Source organism: Ovis aries, chromosome 1, assembly GCF_016772045.2.
Source record: "Ovis aries strain OAR_USU_Benz2616 breed Rambouillet chromosome 1, ARS-UI_Ramb_v3.0, whole genome shotgun sequence".
Lineage (NCBI taxonomy): Eukaryota > Metazoa > Chordata > Mammalia > Artiodactyla > Bovidae > Ovis > Ovis aries.
In genome coordinates, this window is record NC_056054.1 from 114,169,137 (window position 1) to 114,194,672 (window position 25,536).

At 43.2% G+C, this 25,536-nt stretch overlaps 1 protein-coding gene across 3 annotated transcripts in view; it reads left to right on the forward strand.

The window, feature by feature from the left end:
- Positions 1-1,761: 1,761 nt before the first annotated feature.
- The window catches only part of DDR2 (discoidin domain receptor tyrosine kinase 2), a 176,992-nt gene continuing 153,217 nt past the window's right edge, over positions 1,762-25,536 (forward strand). Inside the window, exon 1 of one of the 3 annotated variants that reach the window (XM_042257087.1) lies at positions 1,762-1,882. The gene's annotated coding sequence lies outside the window, so the exon portion shown is untranslated. Of the gene's footprint in view, positions 1,883-2,235; positions 2,912-25,536 lie in introns of those variants that run through there. The other 2 variants (XM_004002713.5, XM_060415694.1) reach the window with 2 other exon arrangements.

A 25,536-nucleotide genomic window follows, 5' to 3' on the forward strand; every position in this document is an offset into this window, starting at 1 on the left:
TATTTTTGGTTGCCCTGGGTTTTTGTTGCTGTGTGTGCTTTCTCTAGTTGGAGCTAGTTGGGGCTGTTGTTCTTTGTGGGGTGCAGACTTCTCATTCTGGAGGCTTCTCTTGTTGGGGAGCTCAGGCCCTAGAGCGCTGGCTCGGTAGTTGTGGCACAAGAACTCCATTTTTCTGCAGCATGTGGAGCCAGGGAAGATCGAACCCATGTCTGCTGCATTGGCAGGCAGATTCCTAGCTGCTGGACCACTAGGAAAGTCCCAGCAACAGACTCTTGACAGCCCTACCCACCCTTCCTCAGACAGACCCCGGCATGTCTGAGCTCTGTAGTCAGCATCACTGGTTCAAGCTGGACTCCGGGTTACACAGACACAGACCGACAACCAGCCCTGACTACGGAGCTGAACCACTTTAAATACTGGTGTCTGAGGACACATATTTTATCTGTCCTTTATTAGCTTCTGGCTTCATGAAGTTATTACACTGTTTTCCACACTTGAACTGTAGTCTCACCAAATCCGTGAAATTACAGGTCAGGCTATCAGTGCATTCTTCCTGGTCATGCCAAAGAGGTGAATGATTATAGGCCTAGATATCTGGGAGGATTCTAGGACTATTTCTGTAACAAGACATCTGTAGTTGTTTCAAGCAAGCACCCAGTAAAGTGCCTGATAAAAGCTCAATACATATTTATTGAGTTGAGCTGAGTCAGTCACCCTCAGCTAATTTTGGATTGTCTAAGTTATCTGAAGTCTTGATAGATTTATCTCTGCATTGTTTTTGCTCTGTGTAAGATGCCCCGATTTCTAGTGTCTCCTCTTGGTCTTTGTTCTCTACCTTCAACCATCTCTGTGTCTGCCCTCTGATCGCTCTCTGGGTTCTCCACATCTTCCACCTGGAAAGCACAGATTTGGAAGGCTACTTTCTGGTTGAGCTTAAAGGCCTCTTCAGGACTTACCACCGGCAGCTTGACTCCTCATGGCCATGCCAATTGGATGTCCTCTTGCCTTCCCCTTCCTCTTCTGAAATATCTCGGTCCTCAAACTTACTTTGAGAATGTCCTTGCATGATCCCTTTCCACTCTTCTTTTCCTGTTAGTCCCACCTCTCTCCTTGCTCATCTTGGGGGCTGTGCAATCCCAGATTACCTGCCAAAGTACAGCAGGGAAGAGGTGGGGATCACTAAAGAGCCCAGAGGTAGAAGGTCTTTTTATGAGGAAGCATTGCTCAAAGGTGGGTTAGGTCTTCTCAACCTCTTTTGCCATCTACCTTTCTCTTTGGATCTGCTGACCTTAAGTCTCTGCTTACCCTGCATTTCCTGTACTCACAGAGCATCGAGACTTCCAGGAAAGACCAAGCCTGTGCTTGGTAAGGAAGGATCCAGGCTCTGAAGGGTTAATGCCAGGAGCCTTGATGGATGAAGAGGATTATTAGTTACTCTTTTAAAGAGCAGAGGAAGGGTTCCTCCCTGTCACTTACACTCTCCTTTCACATGATCTTACTTCACAGCAGTGGATAGGAAAAAAAAGAGGAAAAAAGTTTCAAAATAATTTAGAAAGTCCTTGTAAATGCTTGTGTTTTCATTTAGCAGCATGGATTCAGGACAGCAACAGACCCTCAGAGGATGCAACCAACTGGGAACTGAGTGAAAAAAAAAAAAGGAATCCTAGACTCTCAAACTATCCAGTTCTTTTTTTTTTTTTTTTGTGGGAGGTAATAGGGGTGGAGGGGAGGATTAAATAAACTCTTTTGCGGGGAGGGCTCAGCTCTGGGCTTTCATGGATAAAACACTAAAGATGAGCTTCATGTGTGTGACCCAGCTGTCCTGGAAGCTTCGATTAGAGGAGAATCCAAACCTTAAGTTGTGCTCATAGCTTCAGCTCCAGTAAGAAAAGTGAGGTTGGGGGGACACAGGGTGGGGACCAGATCTTAGATGGAAGAAGGGGAGGGCTTGGGGATGGATGCGGTGGGGATAAGGCGGAAGGGAACTGTGTCTTTAAGTCTGTCCTATGGTTATACATATTTTTTCTTCTATGAATGGGTTTTGCTGTAAATTATAGCTTTGCCCGTGGTCCCTTGGGTCAAAAGAAATAGTCTCTAAACAGAAAACAGCTCTGATTGGTGACTTTCCTTCTTCCCTCCCCAACCCCCTTCCTAATTGAAACCAAATGTGCAATATATTGGATGCTGGGATCCCTGGCGCTTTCCCAGGAATCCTCAGAATGTGAGGTTTCTCTCAAAGGCATCTTGCATCAGCCTGTGGATGTATGCCTACCACGGGGCTCCTCCACCGGCAAAGTGGAAAAAGAAGTGTTTCACAACAGATTCTTCTTTTCGGGTTGGGGGAACGCAGTGGATTATAGCTCTGTTTTCTTCCATCCAAAACTGTGCACTTCTGGATGAACGTAAGTTATGTGTTTTGATTTTTTTTCTTCCTTCATTTTTTTTTTTTTCACTTTTCCAAAAACGAAAGCTCTCGCTATCCTTCTCCCGGTGTCTCAGAAAAAGTTTGAAAAAGGAGGCAGAAGGGAGTTTCATTTCAAGTCAGGCCAGGAAGGGAAGGAAATGGGTCACCATAGGCTTGAGAAATCCAAGGTTTCGCATTTTGGGAGGCTGGATTTATGTTACGGAGAGAAGAAGAAAGCACTCCTAACCAAAGAAGACTGAGGCAAAATAAACGAGTCCATCGCAACTGCAGGGTACAATAAACAGCGTCCGTGGAGTTGAAACTGTTGGCAGGCAAGACAGGCCGATCGCAGAGCTGATTTCAGAGATGGAGAAGCCTGAGCAGAGAGCTACGTGTTCGGCACTTAGTAGTGGTGTTGGAGGGTCCTGAATTTGGGAGAGGACAGCTTTTAGTACTTCTGGTTTTTCAGGGGAGTTGCAGACCTAACTGTGAGAAGGACATCTTCGGGTAAGCAGTGGCTTCACCCTGAGGTTTGGGATGGCTGGGTGGGGTGCTGGCTGGCTGGGGTATTTTTCAGTTGGTGACCAGCCTCATCTTCTCCAACTTGCTGGCCGGGGTGTCTTTCCTTTTGTTATCAAATGACTTGTGACTGTTTGCAGTTGGGACCTCTGAGTCCTGGCTGAGGTTCAAGAGTCTCATCCAAGGGGGAAGAGGATTTTTCCAAGTGGCTGAAGCTCTTAGGCCAGCCATTTGAGGCGGGAGTCTGCACTGCTCAGGCCAGGAGGGGTTCAGCACCATTTTGCTGACTGCTCGCCTTCTGCGTCCTTTCTCTGGAAGAATGAGAGTCAGCGTCTGTTTCATGACCCTCGTTTCTCAAGCAGTGGGAGTGCCAGAGGGGGACTGACACACTCAGGGTCACACAGCATCATTAGTAGTGAAGCTGCAGATGAAATCGAAGTTCTCTTTCTTGCTAACCCAGTGCTCTTTGCACTCCATACCTTCACATTCATGAGGCTGAGGCAGTTTAATTAACAAGTCACCACAAGGACATTAATTATCCTCAAGAGAGGATGCCCAATAGTTGTTCATCAACAAATGGTATCTGTGGTCATCTTTGGTTGTGTGTCTGTGTGTAAAATAAAAAAAGCGAGGTGCTTATTCTACCCCCAGACTCCATGCTCAGAGCTCTCCATCCATAATCTATCTGAATCCTCACAGTTCTGGAGACATTATTCGTATTTTATGAATAAGGACCTTAAAACTTAGAGAAGCGGAGTGAGCTGCAAAAGGAAGTACAGCTAATAAGGTTGAAAACTCACGAATGTCTGACTCTGAACTCTGTGCTCTGACTCAATCTCTAACAACACTCCCCTCCCCAACCCCATACACACATTTGATTACTTCCAAGTCAAACTCCACATCTCTCTCGGTGGGTGACTGGTGACTAGGGGGCGAAGACTTCAGGCGAGGGGAGCCGTGCGGACCGTCTCTTGGAGGCCACTTCCGCACTTGGATGGTTATCTGTCTGGATACCAGAAAAAGTTGCAGGTGGGCAGCTCTGTGCATTACTTCTGAGTGTTTGGTATATATTTACCTTTGTTGTGCAAAGAGCCTTGGATTTAGGTTCTGAAGACCCAAGTTCAAGTTCTGGCTCTCCCTTTTACTACTTGGCAAAGTTGCTCTTCCTTTCTGTACCTTGGCCTCTCTATACAGGAATAATAGCACTACTTTTCTGTATGATTGTTTGAAGAGATATTGGACATGAATGCTGTCTGAAGGCTGTGAAGGGCTTCCCCATATGATTCTTGTGACAATGGTCACTGGACACTGGGATGAAATGTGAGGCAGCGCCTGCTGATGCTGGTGGGAGGGCGGCTGCAATGGGAGGCTTCTGCCTTAGTGCCCATCTCTTTTGAATGGAACCAGTCCTTCCTTGCAGGGGATATCCCCAGACTTTCTGTCTGAAACTTTCCTCTGGTGCCTGGCCTGGTCACACTACCTCAACCAGGGGCTTGGTGGGCGCTGAAGGACACCATGCTTCCTTTGCCTGCCCCTGCACCATCTCTGAACAAGGAAGGTCTGTTAGGATCAGTCCACAGCTTTCTCCTCAAAGGAGATGGCTTTTCAGGAGCTTCATATCTGGTTAAGGGTTGTTCCTTGACCCTGGACCTTCCTCATGTTCCCTCATCTGTGCCTGTGGTCAGAAGGGATACCTCTGGTCCTGGGAATGAGGGTGGGGGGTTGTGGAGGCCCAGCAGGTGCTGGGGAGGCCCTTCCTCTGTTTCTAGTTAAGAGCTGTTTGCTTTACGAACACTAAAGTTAAGGGAAGTGTGGAAAGAATTCCCAGTTTCTTTTACTTAGAATCTACAAATTGTAACTCCAACAGTAGCCATGTCTGTGACATATGCAGAAAAAATATATTTGTCTCTTTCCCTGGTTCCTGGGACAGAGCTTCTGAAACTCTTGCAGTTTCCTAAGTGATGAGAGTATTAGGAGCATCTTTTATTCTAATATTTGGCTTCTGACATGTGTTCCTGGGGTAGAGCTCTTAAGTCCCTCAGAATTTTCCAGGTGATAGGACTGTCTTTTTATCTAATGAGGTGACTGTGGGTGGGCTCCTGGATGGAGGCTGGTGCCCTGGAAGACGTGGGATTCTCAGCCCTACCTCCTGCCTTCCAGGAAGGGGAGTAGGGCTGGAGATGGAGTTAATGATTAATTATGCCCCTGTGATGGAAATCCCCAAAGTATCAAGTTTGGGGAGCTTCTGGGTTGGTGAGCACACCCATGTATTTGGAGGATGGTGCACCCCTGTCCCACAGGGACAGAAGCTCCTACGCTCTCTTGCACTATGTATCTCTTTGGCTGGCTGTTCATCTGTGCTGTTCAGTTGCTTCAGTCATGCCTGACTCCGCGGACTATAACCCACCAGGCTCATCTGTTCATAGGATTCTCCAGGCAAGAATACTGGAGCGGGTTGCTCTGCCCTCCTCCAGGGGGTTTTCCTAAGCCAGGGATTGAACCCTGGTCTCCTGCGTTGCAGGTGGATTCTCTACCGCTGAGCCACTGTGGAAGCCCCATTTAATGCATAGCCTTTAATACGTAATAAACAAGCACCCATAAGTCTATGGCCTTCCCTGGTGGCTCAGATGGTAAAGAATCCGCCTGCAATGCGGGAGACCTGGGTTCGATCCCTGGGTTGGGAAGACCCCCTGGAGGAAGGAATGGCTACCCAGTCCAGTATTCTTGCCTGGAGAATTCCGTGGTCGGAGGAGCCTGGTACGTTACAGTCCATAGGGTCACAAAGAGTCGGACACGACTTAGTGACTTTCACTTTACTTCACTCCACATCACACTGACTTTTGTGAGCTGGGGGTGGTGGAGATGGAGGATGGGTTGTGGAAACCTGTGATTCGTAGTCAAGGTGGAAAGAAGTTGTAGGTAAGTTGGGGACCCTTGTCATCAGTGTCTCTCCTGCGGGGCCCTTTGTGGGTCTGAGCCCTCAACCTGTGGGGGCTGCACCAGCTCCAGGTAGTGAGTGTGTGAGGAGAGGAAAACAGTGAGCTTCTCCTAGACAGTGTCTGAGCACAGAGTGGGAGTGTCGTCCAAAGGAGTCTCCCCTCCTCTCTCTCCTCTAGCCTCTCTGTTAACTCACTGCTTTCTTCCCTTCTTATACAGTCACTTCCCAGACATTAAGTCATATGAATTATCTATCACATGTAACAAATCAAGTCCAGATCATTTCATATCACTACATTTTTTAAAGATCCATATTATTTATTTATTATTTTTGGCTGTACCAGGTCTTCATTGCTGCCCCGGCTTTTCTCTAGTTGCGGTGGTCAAAGGCTACTCTCTAATTGCTGTGTGCAGGCTTCTCACTGTGGTGGCTTCTCTTGTTTGGGAGCAAGGGCTCTAGGGCACGTGGGCTTAGTAGTTACGGTTCCCAGGCTCTAGAGCACAGGCTCAACAGCTGTGGGACATGGGCTTATATGCCCCATGGCATGTGGGGTCCTCCTGGACCAGGGATCGAACCCGTGTCTTCTGCACTGGCAGCTGGACTCTCCACCACTGAACCACCAAGGAAGCTCATGATTACCTTTGAATAGACACACTACAGTATTAGAGTGCCTCCCACTCCTCTGTATATTGATGCCACACCATTCTCCCCCACCAACAGGACCGTTACAAAGCCTTCCTGAAATAACGTACATGAAGCACTCTAAGCTTAGCATCTAGTGCTCAACAGATACTGATTTCATGTCATCACTGCTGCTTCTGTTACCATTATGCGGATATCAAATACACACGCGAGAAAGCTTCGTGAATTACTCAGTATGCACTGTGCATTTTATAACAATTATCACTGTTAGATGTTGGAGGTAACTCTGATTAGGGTCTAAACCAAAGAGGTGAGAAGGTTGAGGATCTAGTCAGAATTTTACAGTGATTTGGCTAAAGGCATTATTTTAGACAATAAAGTGAGTGGATGTCATACCACTTTAAATTAGCATTAGCTCTCAGACTCTTCTTCCCAAGTTTTCTTATAAGATCCACTTTCAGGCACATCTCCTGGGCATCCAGAAAGCTAAAACCCCTCAAAAACTGACCTCCACAGACCTTCTGATATCGTGCACCAGCTGACATAAATGGTGACCTGCCCATAACACAGACACACTGGATTCTTTGTGCCCCTTGCGCTGTTTGAAGTCATGCAGTGTTTGAATTGACTTTCTCCCAAAAATGACAACTCAGTCCATATATGCATCCAGCATCCCCAGTCCTCCCAGAACTTCTGAATTCAGCAACCGTCCACAATGTGGGTTGCTTACCACTATGTTAGGAATTTTGGGTAGACCTTAAGGATCAATTAAGTAAGAGTAGCTGAAGGTGGAAATCAGCACTTTGAAGTGTTTCCCATGTGAGTCTGACATGAATCTCTGCTGATAAATCTCCAAGTCTGTCGCCTCAGTCACTCCTCAACATGAAGTAAGGACCTCCTTTATAGGACAGCCCTACCCTGTCGTCCCGTAAAAAATTTAGCGGCCAGTGCCTCCCTCCTCTGGTTGGCATGCCTCCTTCCCCTAGCTGACTGCTTTGAGCTGGGTCAAGACCACCTTAAAATGTCCACAAGATTGTGGACATTGCCTTTTCCCCTTACGTGGACCACTTGTCTAGCCCTTGAACTCCTTCTGTTGTGAAGTCAGACAGACCTGATTTCCACTCCCAGCTCTGTACTCACTGACCTTGTGACCCTGGGCTAGTTGCTTAAACTCTCTCAGTTTCCTATTTGGTAAAATAAGGTCGGTAATTCCCATCTAATAGGTATTACAGATGCCACTTGTGAGTATATAGCATAACGTTTGGCACGTAGCTAATAAGTGATGCTGATGATGGTTGTTTTTATTATTAGTTTGGCACAGCTGCTTTGGTTTGTTCAGCTCAGTTATTTCCCCATATCCTCAGTCCAGCAACATTCTTCCAGGCAACAACATTCACTGAGCAAAATCCCCTTCTACAGATAACACTTCTCAAAGTACTTTTGCAGTGGAAAGGACATGGGTTTAAATTCTGGTTTTGCCACCACTTACTAGCCATGTAAACTTGGGCAAGATATTTAACATCCTCAGGTCTCATTTTTCTTGTCTCATAGGTGCCACTAGATTTGCAAAGAGGCCAATATATAGCCTCATACACAGTAGATGCTTCGAGTAAGGGAATGCTCACTTCTCTTACTTTTTCTGGTGGAATCTTCAATACTCTGTGGTCTAAAAGCCCATCATGTATGAATCATGGAGACTGTTATCTTGGATAGATCTATTTCATTTCACTGTGTGGGTGTGTGCTAAGTTGTTTCACTCTCTCTTTTTGGCCCCATGCACGGTAGCCCGCCAGGCTCTTCTGTCCATGGATTCTCCAAGTAAGAACACTGCAGTAGGTTGCCATGCCCTCCTCCAGGAGGTCTTCCTGACCCAGGGATTGAACCAAATCCCTTATGTCTCCTGCATTGGCAGGCAGGTTCTTTACCACTGGTGCTACCTGGGAAGCAGCATGGATGTAATCTGTGGGAAACTTGTCCTCTTCTATTTGAAAAGACAGCTGTCAGCTCATCTCCTTGTCCCCACTCCCTTATGCACCCTTACCTCACTTTTCCCCAACCTTTCCCTTAATGGTCAAAACAGACTTGTGCATAATGCTGTCTTTACAGGGAATTAAACACAAGAGTGGATTACTTGGCTAGGGGTCTGTGTAACACCTGAAGGAAAAAAGAGTTGGCACCTTGGGACAGGTAGGGAAGGAGGGATAAAATATTGTATATTGGACAAATAATCCTATTATGATGGAAAGATTTAAAGGGCAGTGTAAAACAGTATGGGTCGCAATTGCTAGTGCTATCATAACTAAATGCATTCAGGAAAGGGAGAGATGAGTTAACAAAAGAGAAATCAAGTTTTGTGCTTCTGGAGTAGTCATCCAGTAACTCACTTGTCCCACCAAGGGCTCCAAGCTGGAGGGACCACCAGAGGGAAGACTGGCCTTGACTGATGTTCACCACATTTCCCCCTCCTGCTCCTAATGCCCAAGTCTTGTCCCTTTTCCCCTTCTGGCTACATTTCTCAGTGGTTTCTAACCTGTTTATCCCCCTGATTGCGTTGGGTTCCCTCAACAATTCAACTGTGTTTTACTGGGTTTATTTCTATTTAGCAAGCTTTTATTGATTACTTCTGAGTATAAGACACTCTGCTTAACATTTTCGAATAACAATAGCTTAACAGAGGAACCAAGATGTCCAGATGCCTGTCCAAGGATAGTCACTAAAAAAACAGTCACCTAATGGCTAAAGTGATGGTCTCTCTAAACTTTCTCCATCCCTTTCAATTTTATTTGCATGCATTTGGACATATTATGGTTGATACTGTGTTATTCAGACATGATTTGGTTGAAAATAATTCTCTTCTTATTTTGGTTTTCTTATTTTTTGCTTTCTATTGTGCATAGAACTACTAGATATTTCCAAGTTCTGTAATTCTCCAAGCAACAGAGGTGCCAGAATTTGGCAGATTGTTTACTTATTAGCTGGGCCTTCCCTGGTGGCCCAGATGGTAAGAAGTCTGCCTGCAATGCAGGAGACCCAGATTCGATCCCTGGGTCAGGAAGATCCCATGGAGAAGGAAATGGCAACCCACTCCAGTATTTTTGCCTGGAAAATCCCATGGATGGAGGAACCTGGTGGGCTACAGTCCGTGTAGTCGCAGAGAGTCGGACACGACTGAAATGACCGAGTGTGCACACACTACTTGTTAGCTGGACGCTCATCTTGGTCTCTAAGGACTGAGAAAGGTTAGGTTTGAGCCAGCCCAAGTATCCCTGAGGCCTGGAAGAGCAACGAGAGGTTAGAGAGGTTCTAAGAGGGGTTTAGACTTACTTCAAAGCTCCTGGGTTCAGCTGGGCTTCTCCTGGAGATCAGCATTGTCTTTAATGTATCCACTCACTCAACTGTCTGCGGCTTGTGTTTTGTGCTTAATGAGACCTTCCAAAAATGTTTGAGGAGAGTGTCTGAGATCTACTGCTCAAACATATTGCTGTGTACTCCATGGTGTGGGTGTATAACTGGGAGGGCTTCTGAAGAATAGAACCTTGTGAGCAAAAGGTAGCGAGGCAAATATGTAGTAAGTTTTGATCTCAGCACCATCATTTTCTAGATTTTTTTTTTTACCTCAAGGCTTTTAACTTCAGTGCTCCTCAGTTTCCTCATCGATTTTCCTCATGTGTCTTTATCCCCTTCTTTTAGGTTCAGAGAAGATACTGTGTAGGAAACTTTGTAAACAGGAAAGCACTATGCCTATGGAGATGGTTGGTCCAAATGCCTTTTGAATGCTTTTCATAGTAGCAAATCCAGCAAAATTTACTGTGTGCAAGATTGTCTTGGCAGTCCCTACGGGAGTGATACCAACAAAAGGCCTGGCAGGACTGTAATTTCCCAGAGGCATATAAAGTTTGGAGGAGAGGTGAAGTTTACAAAGGCTGCTGGGGTTGGTTCTTTAAGATGTACTCTCTTGAGAGCCTGGGGAACAAGTTGACCTGAAGAAGAGAGCAGTTACTCAGGAGTACTGTGGCTGACTCATGTTGATATATGGCAGAAACCAACACAATATTGTAGAGCAATTATCCTTCAATTAAATAAATAAATAAAATGTTACTTAAGAGTAGCTAATTGTTCCTCAGACAGATATAGTTCTACTTTTAGAATGTGTATACTAGATAGATTTTTAAAATTGAGATAAAATGTTAAAATAATATCAAAACAAATTATAGATAGATCCTAATCCCAATAAAAATCCCAGTAAGTTATTTTGTGACTATTGAAAAACTGATTCTAAAATTTATAATGAGAGGCAAAAGATCCAGAGTAACCAACACAATATTGGAGAAGAACAAAGTCAGAGGACTGATGTTACCCAATTTTAAGACTTACTATATAGTCGCAGTAATTAAGACAGTGTGGTATTGCTGGAAAAAAAAGATAAGTAGATCAACAGAACAGACTAGAGAGCCCAGAAATAAATCCATGTAAGTATAGCCGTGGCACCCCACTCCAGTGCTCTCGCCTGGAAAATCCCACGGATGGAGGAACCTGGTGGGCTGCAGTCCATGGGGTCGCTAAGAGTCGGACACGACTGAGCGACTTCACTTTCACTTTTCACTCTCATGCATTGGAGAAGGAAATGGCAACCCACTCCAGTGTTCTTGCCTGGAGAACTCCAGGGACGGGGGAGCCTGATGGGCTGCCGTCTATGGGGTCACACAGAGTCGGACACGACTGAAGCGACTTAGCAGCAGCAGCAAATATAGCCAACTGGTCTTTGGCAAAGAAACAAAGGCAGTACAATGGAGAAAGATAGTCTTTTTGAACATGCAAAAGAAAACCCAAAAATCAAACCAAATCTAGACTCACACCTTATGTCCTTCACAAGAATGAACTAAAAATAGATCATGAACCTAAATGTAAAACGAGAAACCAGAAAACTGTAACATAACATAGGAGAACACCTAGGGGACCTTGGGTGTGGTGATGACGTTTCAACACCAAAGGTACAATCCTTGAAAGAAAAAATCGATAAAGTGGACTTCATTAGAATGAAAAATTTTTGCTCTGTGAAAGCTAGTTTCAAGACAATGAGACTGCAAGACATGGATTGGGAGAAAATATTTGCAAAAGACCTATCCAATAGAGGACAATTACATAAAATGTGTAAGGGACTCTTCAAATTCAACAACAAGAAAATGAGCAAAAGAAATGAACAGGCAGCTCACCAAAGAAGATATATAGATGGCAAAAAGTGTTAGTCACTCAGTCATGTCCAGCTCTTTGCAACCCCATGGACTGTAGCCTGCCAGGCTCTTCTGTCCATAGGATTTCCCAGGCAAGAATACTGGAGAGGGTTGCCACTCCTTTCTCCAGGGGATCTTCTCCATCCAGGGGCTGAACCCAGGTCTCCAACATTGTGGGCAGATTCTTTACCACCTGAGCCACCAGGGAAGCCTGCAGATCGCAGTGAAAGTGATAGTTGCTCAGTCGTGTTGCTGAGTCCAACTCTTTGAGACCCCATACTATACAATCCATGGGATTCTCCAGGCAAGAATACTGGAGTGAGTAGCCGTTCCCTTCTCCAGGGGATTTTCCCAACCCAGGGATCGAACCCAGGTCTCCTGCATTGCAGGCGGATTCTTTACCAGCAGAGCCACAGTAGACATGAAACAATGCTCAGCATTGTATATCACAGGAAATTTCAAATTAAGACAACAATGAATTATCACTACAGTACCTGTTAGAATGGCCGAAACCCAGAGCACTGACAGCACCCCATACTGGTGCTGATGAGAGCAGTGATAACTTTTATTCATTGCTGCTGGAAATACAAAATTGCAGCCCCTTTGGCAGTTTTTCACAGAAATCAACATATTCATGTTCGTGACCCAGAAACCATGCTCCTTGGTATTTACCCAAACAAATTGAGAACTTATGTTTATGCAGAAACCTAAGTACAGATGATTATGGCAACTTTACTCATAACTTCAAAACATGGAAGAGAGCAGGTCATGGAGAAATGGTGTAAGCACCGAAACTGCTATCAGAAGTGCTGGGTTCGGATCCTGCTTCTTTTAGTTGTGAAAATTGAAGGCAGTAAAGTCTTTATGAGCACAGATGTGGAGTAATATGTAAGCTGACATCTGAATACTTTGTGTGAATGTGAAGTGAAAGTCGCTCAGTCGTGTCTGACTCTTTGCCACCCCATGGACTGTATGGCCCATGGAATTTTCCAGGCCAGAATACTGGAGTGCGTATTGGGTATATAATGCACACAGGGCTGTTTTCCTTTAAGCAATAAATAGAAAATGGTTATTCCCAGAGGGTGATGATTATCATTCTAGGTTTCAGGGTACAGCTCCAGATTTGGTTTCTCTTGGTTTGACCATGGGCAGAGCTGATGTTTTCCTCATCATGCTTCTTTCCTCATTGGTGTGTTCATACCTCTGATGATAGAAATACTTCCCTTTTAAGCTTTTCCTTAAAAATTCTCATTTGATTAGTTAGTGTCATGTGAAGAGTAAATTAACTGTTTTTTTTTTTTTAATATTCTCAGGTTCTTTTATTTTTTTATTTTTTAAATTTTAAAATCTTTAATTCTTACATGCATTCCCAAACATGAACCCCCCTCCCACCTCCCTCCCCATAACATCTCTCTGGGTCATCCCCATGCACCAGCCCCAAGCATGCTGCATCCTGCGTCAGACATAGCCTGGCGATTCAATTCTTACATGATAGTATACATGTTAGAATGTCATTCTCCCAAATCATCCCACCCTCTCCCTCTCCCTCTGAGTCCAAAAGTCTGTTATACACATCTGTGTCTTTTTTCCTGTCTTGCATACAGGGTCGTCATTGCCATCTTCCTAAATTCCATATATATGTGTTAGTATACTGTATTGGTGTTTTTCTTTCTGGCTTACTTCACTCTGTATAATTGGCTCCAGTTTCATCCATCTCATCAGAACTGATTCAAATGAATTCTTCTTAACAGCTGAGTAATACTCCATTGTGTATATGTACCACAGCTTTCTTATCCATTCATCTGCTGATGGACATCTAGGTTGTTTCCATGTCCTGGCTATTATAAACAGTGCTGCGATGAACATTGGGGTACATGTGTCTCTTTCAATTCTGGTTTCTTCGGTGTGTATGCCCAGCAGTGGGATTGCTGGGTCATAAGGTAGTTCTATTTGCAATTTTTAAGGAATCTCCACACTGTTCTCCATAGTGGCTGTACTAGTTTGCATTCCCACCAACAGTGTAGGAGGCTTCCCTTTTCTCCACACCCTCTCCAGCATTTATTGCTTGCAGATTTTTGGATCGCAGCCATTCTGACTGGTGTGAAGTGGTACCTCATTGTGGTTTTGATTTGCATTTCTCTAATAATGAGTGATGTTGAGCATCTTTTCATGTGTTTGTTAGCCATCCGTATGTCTTCTTTGGAGAAATGTCTATTTAGTTCTTTGGCCCATTTTTTGATTGGGTCGTTTATTTTTCTGGAGTTGAGCTGCAGAAGTTGCTTGTATATTTTTGAGATTAGTTGTTTGTCAGTTGCTTCATTTGCTATTATTTTCTCCCATTCAGAAGGCTGTCTTTTCACCTTGCTTATATTTTCCTTTGTTGTGCAGAAGCTTTTAATTTTAATTAGATCCCCTTTGTTTATTTTTGCTTTTATTTCCAGAATTCTGGGAGGTGGATCATAGAGGATCCTGCTGTGATTTATGTCTGAGAGTGTTTTGCCTATGTTCTCCTCTAGGAGTTTTATAGTTTCTGATCTTACATTTAGATCTTTAATCCATTTTGAGTTTATTTTTGTGTGTGGTGTTAGGAAGTGATCTAGTTTCATTCTTTTACAAGTGGTTGACCAGTTTTCCCAGCACCACTTGTTAAAGAGATTGTCTTTACTCCATTGTATATTCTTGCCTCCTTTGTCAAAGATAAGGTGTCCATATGTGTGTGGATTTATCTCTGGGCTTTCTATTTTGTTCCATTGATCTATATGTCTGTCTTTGTGCCAGTACCATACTGTCTTGATGACTGTGGCTTTGTAGTAGAGCCTGAAGTCAGGCAAGTTGATTCCTCCAGTTCCATTCTTCTTTCTCAAGATTGCTTTGGCTATTCAAGGTTTTTTGTATTTCCATACAAATCTTGAAATTATTTGTTCTAGTTCTGTGAAAAATGTGGCTGATAGCTTGATAGGGAGTGCATTGAATTTGTAAATTGCTTTGGGTAGTATACTCATTTTCACTATATTGATTCTTCCGATCCATGAAGATGGTATATTTCTCCATCTATTAGTGTCCTCTTTGATTTCTTTCATCAGTGTTTTATAGTTTTCTATATATAGGTCTTTAGTTTCTTTAGGTAGATATATTCCTAAGTATTTTATTCTTTTCGTTGCAATGGTGAATGGAATTGTTTCCTTAATTTCCTTTTCTACTTTCTCATTATTCATGTATAGGAATGCAAGGGATTTCTGTGTGTTGATTTTATATCCTGCAACTTTACTATATTCATTGATTAGCTCTAGTAATTTTCTGGTGGAGTCTTTAGGGTTTTCCATGTAGAGGATCATGTCATCTGCAAACAGTGAGAGTTTTACTTCTTCTTTTCCAATTTGGATTCCTTTTATTTCTTTTTCTGCTCTGATAACTGTTTCTTAATATTATGTTTGGAGGTGAAGAGTTTTCTAAGCATTTTGGTCAGCCATTCATTACCAAAGAGATGTCAAGCTTGAATGTCAAGCTAAGATGTAAATTTCAGACTTATGCGGATACCTTAGTGGAGTGTGAAAAGTTACTTTGTCCTCCTTTTGCTGTGTTTTTGGTGACAGACTTGGCTTTTGCAGAATAAAAGATGATTGATGCTCTTCCCATTGCTTCCTTTTCACAACTCCCTGATGTTTACTCTCCTCTTTCATTTTTATGACTTAGGGTGCTAACTTCTTCCCCCCACCTAGATCCATAGGAGCCCCATGCCCTCTAGAAAAAGGGAGCTGTTTTGTGCCTTTTGCTTAGCTGTAGGAGGGACCACCTCTAGCCTCTCAGGTGCTCCCCACTTTCATTTTCCAGCTGACAAGTAGTTGCCAGCATTTACAAAACATGTTTTGTCAAAGATCTCAGGATGGCTACTTTTATCCTATATACATATGTAAACTTCAATGACTCTGCATTTCCTGGTGATCCTACATCCAGTTGCTTCTTGCCTTGGGCAGAAGTAATATAGGAGAGGGAAAAAAAAAGGAACATTGCTTTAAATAGGGCAGAAGTTCTAATTTCTAGCCCTAATTTACTAAGTAGTATGGATATTGAAAGGAATTTCAGATTTTTAGATCTAAGTCTTTATTTGAGTTGGGTAGATTAGGGCAAAGAAAAGGCTGGTGAAGAAGCTCTTGGGCAGTACATAGGAAGAAAAGAGTTCAACACAAAAAAAGACTCCATCTTTGTTATCTGCAGACTAGAGGCAAAAAATGAGCCCTGGTTTCAAGTGAAATGATGGAAGTGAGGACCCTGGATTCACTTACAGTGTTGCTTTACATGAAGGTGTTTAAGGCACTAGCAGGGGCATCTCCAAATTCTTTCAGAAATTTGGTTTCCAAAAAAAGTATTGAAACAATCATAATGAAAAAATCGGAACTTTACTGAATGTTCTTATACTTCATGTTACATTGAGTGTTTTTTATAACGGAGTACTTGGTGAGGTGGGAGTGGGGAAGGTGTTATAATATTTTCAGTGCTTGGGTCTCCTAAACATCTGAATCCAGCCCTTCGTAGGAACAGAAGCTATTGTCAGCCACAACTTGCACCAAAATCTATTGGGCCACCATTCCTCAGAGCTCCTAGGAGAAGTAGTACTCTGATGCTCTTCATAAATACGTTCAAATCTATCCTTACAATGAGAAAATTATCATACTGGGTTGGTCAAAAAGTTCATTCAGGGTTTTTCTGTAAGACATTATAGAAAACCCCAAACTAACTATTGGCCAAGCCAATAGTTACCACTGCACGATTCAGTAATGCGTATTGGGGGAAAATAATCCACTCACTGATCGTGGGGTGTCAAATATACTTTCTAGTGAATAAATGAAGATTAGGTGAGAGTAGTGACAAAGCAATGGGATATCTAGATTCATGTGATTTCCTTTAATTAGAATTTAATAATCCCCACCCTCACCACTAGCCACACTTCTTAAGGCCAGGTAAATGGTCTTAAGTGTAAGGTAAATGGTGTTCCACACTCAAAGAAGTACTATTCCCCTCTTCCCTCCCTCCACCGTAGTAGCTTTGCTGATGCTGATACAGGGGCCACTGGGAAAGTAATGAGACAGCTGCTGAAGATGTAGGAACCAGCCATCCTGCAGGGATGCCTTTAGTCATGGGTTTCTTTTTTTTCCTCTTTTAAAGAAATTAATTTATTTTAATTGGAGGGTAATTACAATATTGTGATGGGTTTTTGCCATACATTGACATGAATTAGCCATGGGTATACATGTGTCCCCCCATCCTGAACCCCCCTCCCACGTCCCTCCCTACCTTATCCCTCTGGGTTGTCCCAGAGCACTGGCTTCAGGTGCTCTGCTTCATGCATCGCACTGGTCGTCTATTTTACATATGGTAATGTACATATTTCAAAGCTGCTCTCTCAAATCATTTCACCCTCACCTTCTCCCACAGAGTCCAAAAGTCTGTTCTTTACATCTGTGTCTCCTTTGCTGCCCTGCATGTAGGATTGTTGGTACCATCTTTCTAAATTCCATATATACGCATTAATATACAGTATTTGTCTTTCTCTTTCTGACTTATTTTGCTCTGTATAATAGGCTCCAGGTTCATCTACCTCATCAGAACTGACTCAAATGTATTCCTTTTCACAGTTGAGTATTATTCCATTGTGTACACATACCACGACTTCTTTATCCATTCACCTGCTGATGGACATCTAGGTTGCTTCCATGTCCTAGGTACTGAAAACCGTGCTTCAGTGAATACTGGAGTACATGTGTCTCTTTCAATTCTGATTTCCTCGGTGTGTATGCCCAGCAGTGGGGCTGCTGGGAAGGAGCACATCCTCTGCTGCTTCCTTTTGTGGAAAGGCAGGGTCACAGAACAGACTCAGCAGTCTAAAAAATTTCCCTCAGGATTATCTAATTACTTACACCTGAGCAACATATGCACCTATTTTAAAGAGATTTTTTTTTCAGCTTCTTAGGATGATCAATTATTTGGACACAGGTGCTGCTCCTGCTAAGTTGCTTCAGTCGTGTCTGACTCTGTGCAACCCCATAGACGGCAGCCCACCAGGCTCCCCTGTCCCTGGGATTCTCCAGGCAAGAACACGGGAGTGGGTTGCCATTTCTTTCTCCAATGCATGAAAGTGAAAAGTGAAAGTGAAGTCTCTCAGTTGTGCCCGACTCTTTGCGACCCCATAGACTGCAGCCCACCAGGCTCCTCCATCCATGGGATTTTCCAGGCAAGAGTACTGGAGTGGGGTGCCAGTGCCTTCTCCATATTTGGACACTATTAAAACATGAAAAGCTATGACAGACTTAGTGTATTAAAAGCAGAGATATCACTTTTCTGAAAAAGATCTGTATAGCCAAAGTTATGGTTTTTCCAGTAGTCATGATCAAACCAGTCAGTCCTAAAGGAAATCAACCCTGAATATTCATTGGAAGGACTGATGTTGAAGCTGAAACTCCAATACTTTGGCCACTTGATGTGAAGAACTGACTCATTGGAAAAGACCCTGATGCTGGGGAAGATTGAAGACAGGAGGAGAAGGGGGCAACAGAGGATGAGATGGTTGGATGGCATCACCAATGAAATGGCTGTGAGTTTAAGCAAACACTGGGAGATACTGGAGGACAGGGAAGCCTGGCATGCTGCATTTCATGGGGTCGCAAAGAGTTGGACATTACTTAGCGATTGAACAACAGCAAAATATATACAGACATTAAACCCAGGTATGAGAAATGGCAACCCACTCCAGTTTTGCCTGGAGAATCCCGGGGATGGAGGAGCCTAGTGGGCTGCTGTCTCTGGGGTCGCACAGAGTCGGACACAACTGAAGCAACTTAGCAGCAGCAGCGGCAGCATACACTTAAATTAGGTTCCTGGACTCAGTTTCCATGTACATGTTGTGTGTGGATGGGGAGGGCTTCCCACAGGGCATCAGACAATTCTCTGGACACAAGCTGGGTGTCCTACAATTCACATGAACTCTGACAGCATCTCCTTAGAGATATCATCAGATGCCACAGGTTAAGGGTTCAGTGTCTTGCCCCCATCTCCTTACTATGCCTCACTTTAGAAGCCAGTTGTAAGCTCAGGCTGTTACCTGTGCTTCTGATCTACTGGTTACAAATTAGAGGCTGCCAAGACCCCCTCCTCAGATTTGATTAACTTGTTAGAGTGGCTCACAAAACTCAGAGAAACATTTTATTTACTAGATGACAGGTTTATCATAAAAGGATATGTTAGGCACAGGCAGATGAAGAGATGCATAGGGCAAAGTATGGAGAAAGAGGAGGAGCATTTATGCCTTCACCAGGCATCACTATCCCCAAATCTCTACGTATTCTTCAACTTGGAATCTGTCTGAACCCTGTCCTTTTGGGTTTTTATGGTGGCCTCATGCCACAGGCATGACTGATTAAATCATTGGCTATTGGAGATAGATTCAAACTCCAGACTCTCTTCTACCCAGTGATCAGTGGAGCTGGGACTGAAAGTTCCACCCTTCTAATCCCAAGGTTGGTTTCCCTGGCAACCAGCTCCCATCCTTAGGTAGGGTCCTAGAATCACCTCATTAATGTAACCAAAGGCACCTTTATGGCTCTCCTCACTTAGGAAATTCCAAAGGTTTGGGGAGTCTGTGAGCCTGGATCTGTGGATGAAGACCAAATATATATGAGAAATTTATTTTGGTCTTCTGAATGACCAGATATATGTTTCTTATAAATCATAATATAGAACGTCTCTTATACTTTAGTTTTTCTGCAACTATAAAGCTGAAGCAAAGTTTTAAGTGAAGTCAAATATAGCTATAAACTCAATAAAATAATAAAACGTTATTTTAATGCGTGAGATGATGTGGTTTGTTGAGACTAACCACTAGTGTGGTGTTTAAAGATAGAGTGGACACATGTAGCCTCAGGGCCTGGTCTATGTTTAATTTGGGACTATTGTTTAAATGTAATTAATATTTGTGCAGAAAATGTTTATTCAGTTCAGTTCAGTTCAGTCGCTCAGTTGTGTCTGACTCTTTGCAACCCCATGAATTGCAGCGCGCCAGGCCTCCCTGTCCATCACCAACTCCCGGAGTTCACTCAAACTCATGTCCATCAAGTCGGGGATGCCATCCAGCCATCTCATCCACTGTTGTCCCCTTCTCCTCCTGCCCCCAGTCCCTCCCAGCATCAAAGTCTTTCCCAATGAGTCAGCTCTTCACATGAGGTGGCCAAAGTACTAGAGTTTCAGCTTTAGCATCATTCCTTCCAAAGAACACCCAGGACTGATCTCTTTCAGAATGGACTGGTTGGATCTCCTTGCAGTCCAAGGGACTCTCAGGAGTCTTCTCCAAATCCACAGTTCAAAAGCATCAATTCTTCGGTGCTCAGCTTTCTTCACAGTCCAACTCTCACATCCATACATGACTGCTGGAAAAACTATAGCCTTGACTAGACGGACCTTTGTTGGCAAAGTAATGTCTCTGCTTTTGAATATGCTATCTAGGCTTATTAGAGTGTGTTAAACATATTGTTATTAATAGCCTCAAGGGTTTATGCATTTGGGAAAATCAGATCTCATATTTACTTAACCAAGTTTCTGCCGGTAGGCAGTGGTCAAATGTTAATTTTAATTTGGTATCATTAAATATTTGTTAAAGTGTCTATTCTCTTGAAGATTAGAGGGTTAGCATGGGAATGATAAAGAAATTGCTATCTAATCTAACTATTACTAGAATCAGTGACAGAACCATTGTACTTTTGTGTTTATGCTTTAGATTTCTGCTTATAAACTTGTAGACACTGGTATGTAGAGTCAGAGTTCATGTCACACATCTGCTCACTGCATGAACATGGCGCTGACTGCAATGGCTGAGCAGATTAAACTGCCCTGTGCCACCTGGTGACTCAATTCTCCCACCATTTCCTCAGTTTCTAGATTGGTTCTTGATTTGATCTGGCTTTCATTTTGCATTTGGACAATCATAACCCCAGATGAAAAGGCAGGCCCTGAAATCACTTCATTACCACTAGCATTAAAAGTTCCAAATTATAGAATTGAAGATATAAAATTTAAAAAATTCTATAAATGTCATGGTCTGAAAGAATATATTTGTACTTGGAGAGACTCCACTCTAAAAGTAAATTCAAACTACATTTTTTTTTTTCCAGGAAAGCCTTTCTGATCTGTCCTCTTTAAATTTTACTAATAATCAAAAACATTATGACAACTTAGCAGTGAGTGCTTATTTTATACCAAGATTTATATTAAACACTTTATATATAGTATCTCATCAAAACCTTATAATTGTGTGAAGTGATTAGCTTTCCTATGTATATATGAGAACACAAGACGCTAAGAGAGGCTCACTCACATAGCAAATACTAATAAGCAGCAGAATAAGAATTGGAACCTAGGTCTTTCTCACTGAAGCACCTCACTTTTTACCACTACTTGGTTACTCTTCTTGAACCTGTGGATCTCACTCTTATTTTTGCAAGTAGGCATTCCTGTTTTATAGTTATCTCCTGATACTCTTGTCTCTTCTGTTGAGCCAGTGAGTCTCAAACTTCAGTGTGCATCAGAATCATCTGCAGAGCTTCTTAAAAATGCAGAGCCCAGGCTCCAGTCAAAACTTGAGATATATGCATGCTAAGTCCCTTCAGTTGTGTCTGACTCTTTGAGACTTTATGGACTATGCAGCCCGCCAGACTCCTCTGTCCATGGGATTCTCTGGGCAAGAATACTGGAGTGGGTTGCCATGCCCACCTCCAGGGGATCTTCCTGACCCAGGGACTGAACCCACGTCTCCTGCATTGCAGGCAGATTCTTTACCACTGAGCCCCTGGGGAAGCCTGTAAAACTTGATAGATGAAACATTTTCTGCATAGCGTCCAGGGAACCTGTGTTTTTAGCAGCCTCCCTCAGGTGACTGATTCTGTTGCAGGCATTCCTTTGCCTTCATTTAGAGTAAAACTGCATTTGACTGTGGGTGCTTCATGGCCCATGATTGTTTTTTATCCATCCTTCTATCTCAAGGACTCGCTAAATGCAAAGAATGAAAGAAAGAAGGAACAATTGTCAATAGAGAATATGTTCTTGGAAAGAACATTCTGTTGGCCAGACCCTTGGAAAATTTAGAGATACATGTTTAAATATTACTTAATGTACTCAGTCTAGACTCTCTCCTGGAGGCCAACATGGCAAGGAGTCTATGAGAAGGGGCAGAAAGCATACCTCTGTCTATAAAAAAAAAAGAATGAAAACTCGCCAGATGCCCCGTGATGAGACAGAATCAATCTTCTTCCCCTTTCCTAAAACTAAGATCAATAGAAAAGTGTAAATGCCTTTGAGGCCCAGAAAGGGGCTCATTTTCCTGCAGTGTTGTAGGCATTTTTCAAGAGTTCTGCTTAACTCGTGGTTCTGAGGTCAACATGGATTTATTCCTTTATTAAGCAAAAAAAATTTTTGTTGTTGAGTACTTACTAAGTGACTTGAATGTCGTAAGGCACAGTCTTTTCTCTTCCTGAGTTTATTATCAGTTAGAAAATTCAGGAAACAGTAAAGGAAATGTGGGGCTAGTTGCTCAGTGTCTGCAAACACTAAAACGCAGGGAAGGGGTTGTATTGTCAGGGGACTGAAGCTGGATGCTAGAAGTGGTGTAAGAATTGGATGGAATTAGACAGACAGGAAGCAAAGAACAGGAAAAGCCTTGGCTGTCGGAGTGCTTAGGATCAGCCGGCTTGAAACAGTGAGGATGTAAGCCTGGGATAGTGGGAAATTTGTACTGGGGAGCATGGAGAAAACAGCCTTGCATAGATGTGTTTTGTTACATTAAGGGGAGTTGCAGAGTTTTGAACATTTTCCTTTATCTTATAGCAAAGGCAGTGTTGTTTAAGATTAATGTGACTGTAGCATGTCAGGGAGATTGCAGGGGAGGAGTTAAGCCAGGGAGAGATATCCAAAGGCTCTTCTCAGTCCTCCGGATGTGAAGCGACCAGGTTTGGACCAAGATGGCAGAAGGAACCAGGACAAGATAGGGCTGCCGTGGGTGTGACCTGAAGGACACCAGTGAGACGGTATTGCTACTAATGGTAGAAGCAGGGTGAAGCTCCCACACTAACTGATGTGCAGTGTGTGAGAACCTAGAGACCCCTCTTCCCACAAGAACTTTAGGCCAGAGAAAAGTGCCTTAAGCTTCTAACCAGGACCCTGAGTCCAAGTTTTTCAAATGCCCTTTGATGTCGGCAGAGCAGATGGCCCTGGAGGAGGCTGGGCTCGTGGTTGCTTCCTTTTCCTTCTCTGTCTCTCATCCCTCCCCAGCTGGGTTCCCACAAGGAGAACCTCTCAGGACGGGCACTTCTGTTGGGACCTAATGAAGGAAATCTTGCTAATTGGACAAACATGGTACTTCCCAAAGTACAATCCTTGGAAGCTTGTGGGTTTTTAAATAGAAAACAATAGGGGAGGGCAAGGGCCAGACTTCTGTGGCTTAATAAGTTTGGGAAAATATTCTTAGAGAATTAAGCAGGTTTGTTTACTGCAAGGACTTCCCAAGGTCTATAATATGGAAATGAGCATTTTTACCTTCTGAGAGAGATGTAGCTTATAACACTCAATGAATGTTTGGATCATGGAGCTCTCTTTTTTTCAAGAAGCATCTTGAGGGGAAATGGCTACATAGGACACATTTCAAGAGACTGGAGACAAAAAAGTTTGTCTTATAAATAAGTCTCTTGAGACTTCCCTGGTGGTTCAGTGGCTAAGACTATGCTCCCAAAGCTGGGGGCCTGGGTTTGATCCTTGGCCGGGGAGCTAGATCCCACATGATACAACTAAGGGTCCAGGTGCCTCAACTAGGATCTGGTGCAGCCAAAGAAATAAATGAATATTTAAAAAATAAGTCTCATAAGTTGCTTGTATATTTTTGAGATTAGTTGTTTGTCAGTTGCTTCATTTACTATTATTTTCTCCCATTCAGAAGGCTGTCTTTTCACCTTGCTTATATTTTCCTTTGTTGTGCAGAAGCTTTTAATTTTAATTAGATCCCATTTGTTTATTTTTGCTTTTATTTCCAGAATTCTGGGAGGTGGATCATAGAGGATCCTGCTGTGATTTATGTCTGAGAGTGTTTTGCCTATGTTCTCCTCTAGGAGTTTTATAGTTTCTGATCTTACATTTAGATCTTTAATCCATTTTGAGTTTATTTTTGTGTGGGGTGTTAGAAAGTGATCTAGTTTCATTCTTTTACAAGTGGTTGCCCAGTTTTCCCAGCACCACTTGTTAAAGAGATTGTCTGCAGCACTGTTTATAATAGCCAGGACATGGAAACAACCTAGATGTCCATCAGCAGATGAATGGATAAGAAAGCAGTGGTACATATACACAATGGAGTATTACTCAGCCATTAAAAAGAATTCATTTGAATCAGTTCTGATGAGATGGATGAAACTGGAGCCGATTATACAGAGTGAAGTAAGCCAGAAAGAAAAACACCAATACAGTATACTAACACATATATATGGAATTTAGGAAGATGGCAATGACGACCCTGTATGCAAGACAGGGAAAGAGACACAGATGTGTATAACGGACTTTTGGACTCAGAGGGAGAGGGAGAGGGTGGGATGATTTGGGAGAATGACATTCTAACATGTATACTATCAAGTGAATTGATTCGCCAGTCTATGTCTGACGCAGGATGCAGCATGCTTGGGGCTGGTGCATGGGGATGACCCAGAAAGATGTTATGGGGAGGGAGGTGGGAGGGGGGTTCATGTTTGGGAATGCATGTAAGAATTAAAGATTTTAAAATTTAAAAAATAAAAAACTAAAATTAAAAAAAATAAATAAAAATAAAAAATAAGTCTCTTGCACTTAAGGTTGGTAGTGTCATGGAAAGAAAAAAAGAGTTTGGAATTTTAGCCAGGGGTCTACTACTGACTTGTCATCTGGTATTGAACTACTTTGGGTCTGTTTGCACAGAGATTATACTAATACTAGATGAATTCTTTAGTTCTTAAAACTCCAAAGTCTGTGGTTGTGTGCATATGCAGAGGAAGAAAATAATCTGGTTTTTCTACGCTGTAATAATGCTGGTGTCAGAGACAGTGGTGGGATGGTGACAGCAAGATGAGTGAGCGGTGCTTTGAGCCCTGCGCTGATTATGTGGTTGGGCACTATCGCAGAGTGGGCTGGCGGAGCAGAGTGAATGAAGCTCCTGGTTTGCTCCCAGCCTTCTCTGAATCCAAGCATGTCAGGTGGGGCACACACAATTATCCAATGGCTAAGACGAGGTTTGATCCCTGGGTTGGGAAGATCCCCTGCAGAAGGAAATGGCAATCCACTCCAATACTGTTGCCTGGAAAATCCCATGGAGAGAGGAGCCTGGTAGGCTACAGTCCATGGGGTCACAAAGAGTCAGACATGACTGAGTGACTTCACTTTCAAGGCGAGGTTAATTCCTAACAGTCACTTAATCCATCTTGTCTCAGTTTTGCTGATGAGCAGCTGTGAGGCTTTGGGTAAATCAGTTAACCATCTGGGTCTGAGTTTTCTTCATCTGTGAACTAAGGAAGCTGCATTAGATCAGGGAGTCCTGATGTTTTGTGAAGAGGAACTGTTGGTCAAGTCATCTTGTCTCTTACCAGAGCGTGGTAGAGAAAGCAGAGACCTTCTTCCATCACTCAGTGCAGATAAGCCCCAGGGTTCTGTCTTCAGTTTTCTTCTCTTCCTTCTTCCCAGATCATTTCATCTGCCTCAGACTTCAATTATTGCCTTGATGTACTTGATGTTCAAATATGAATCTCTAACAT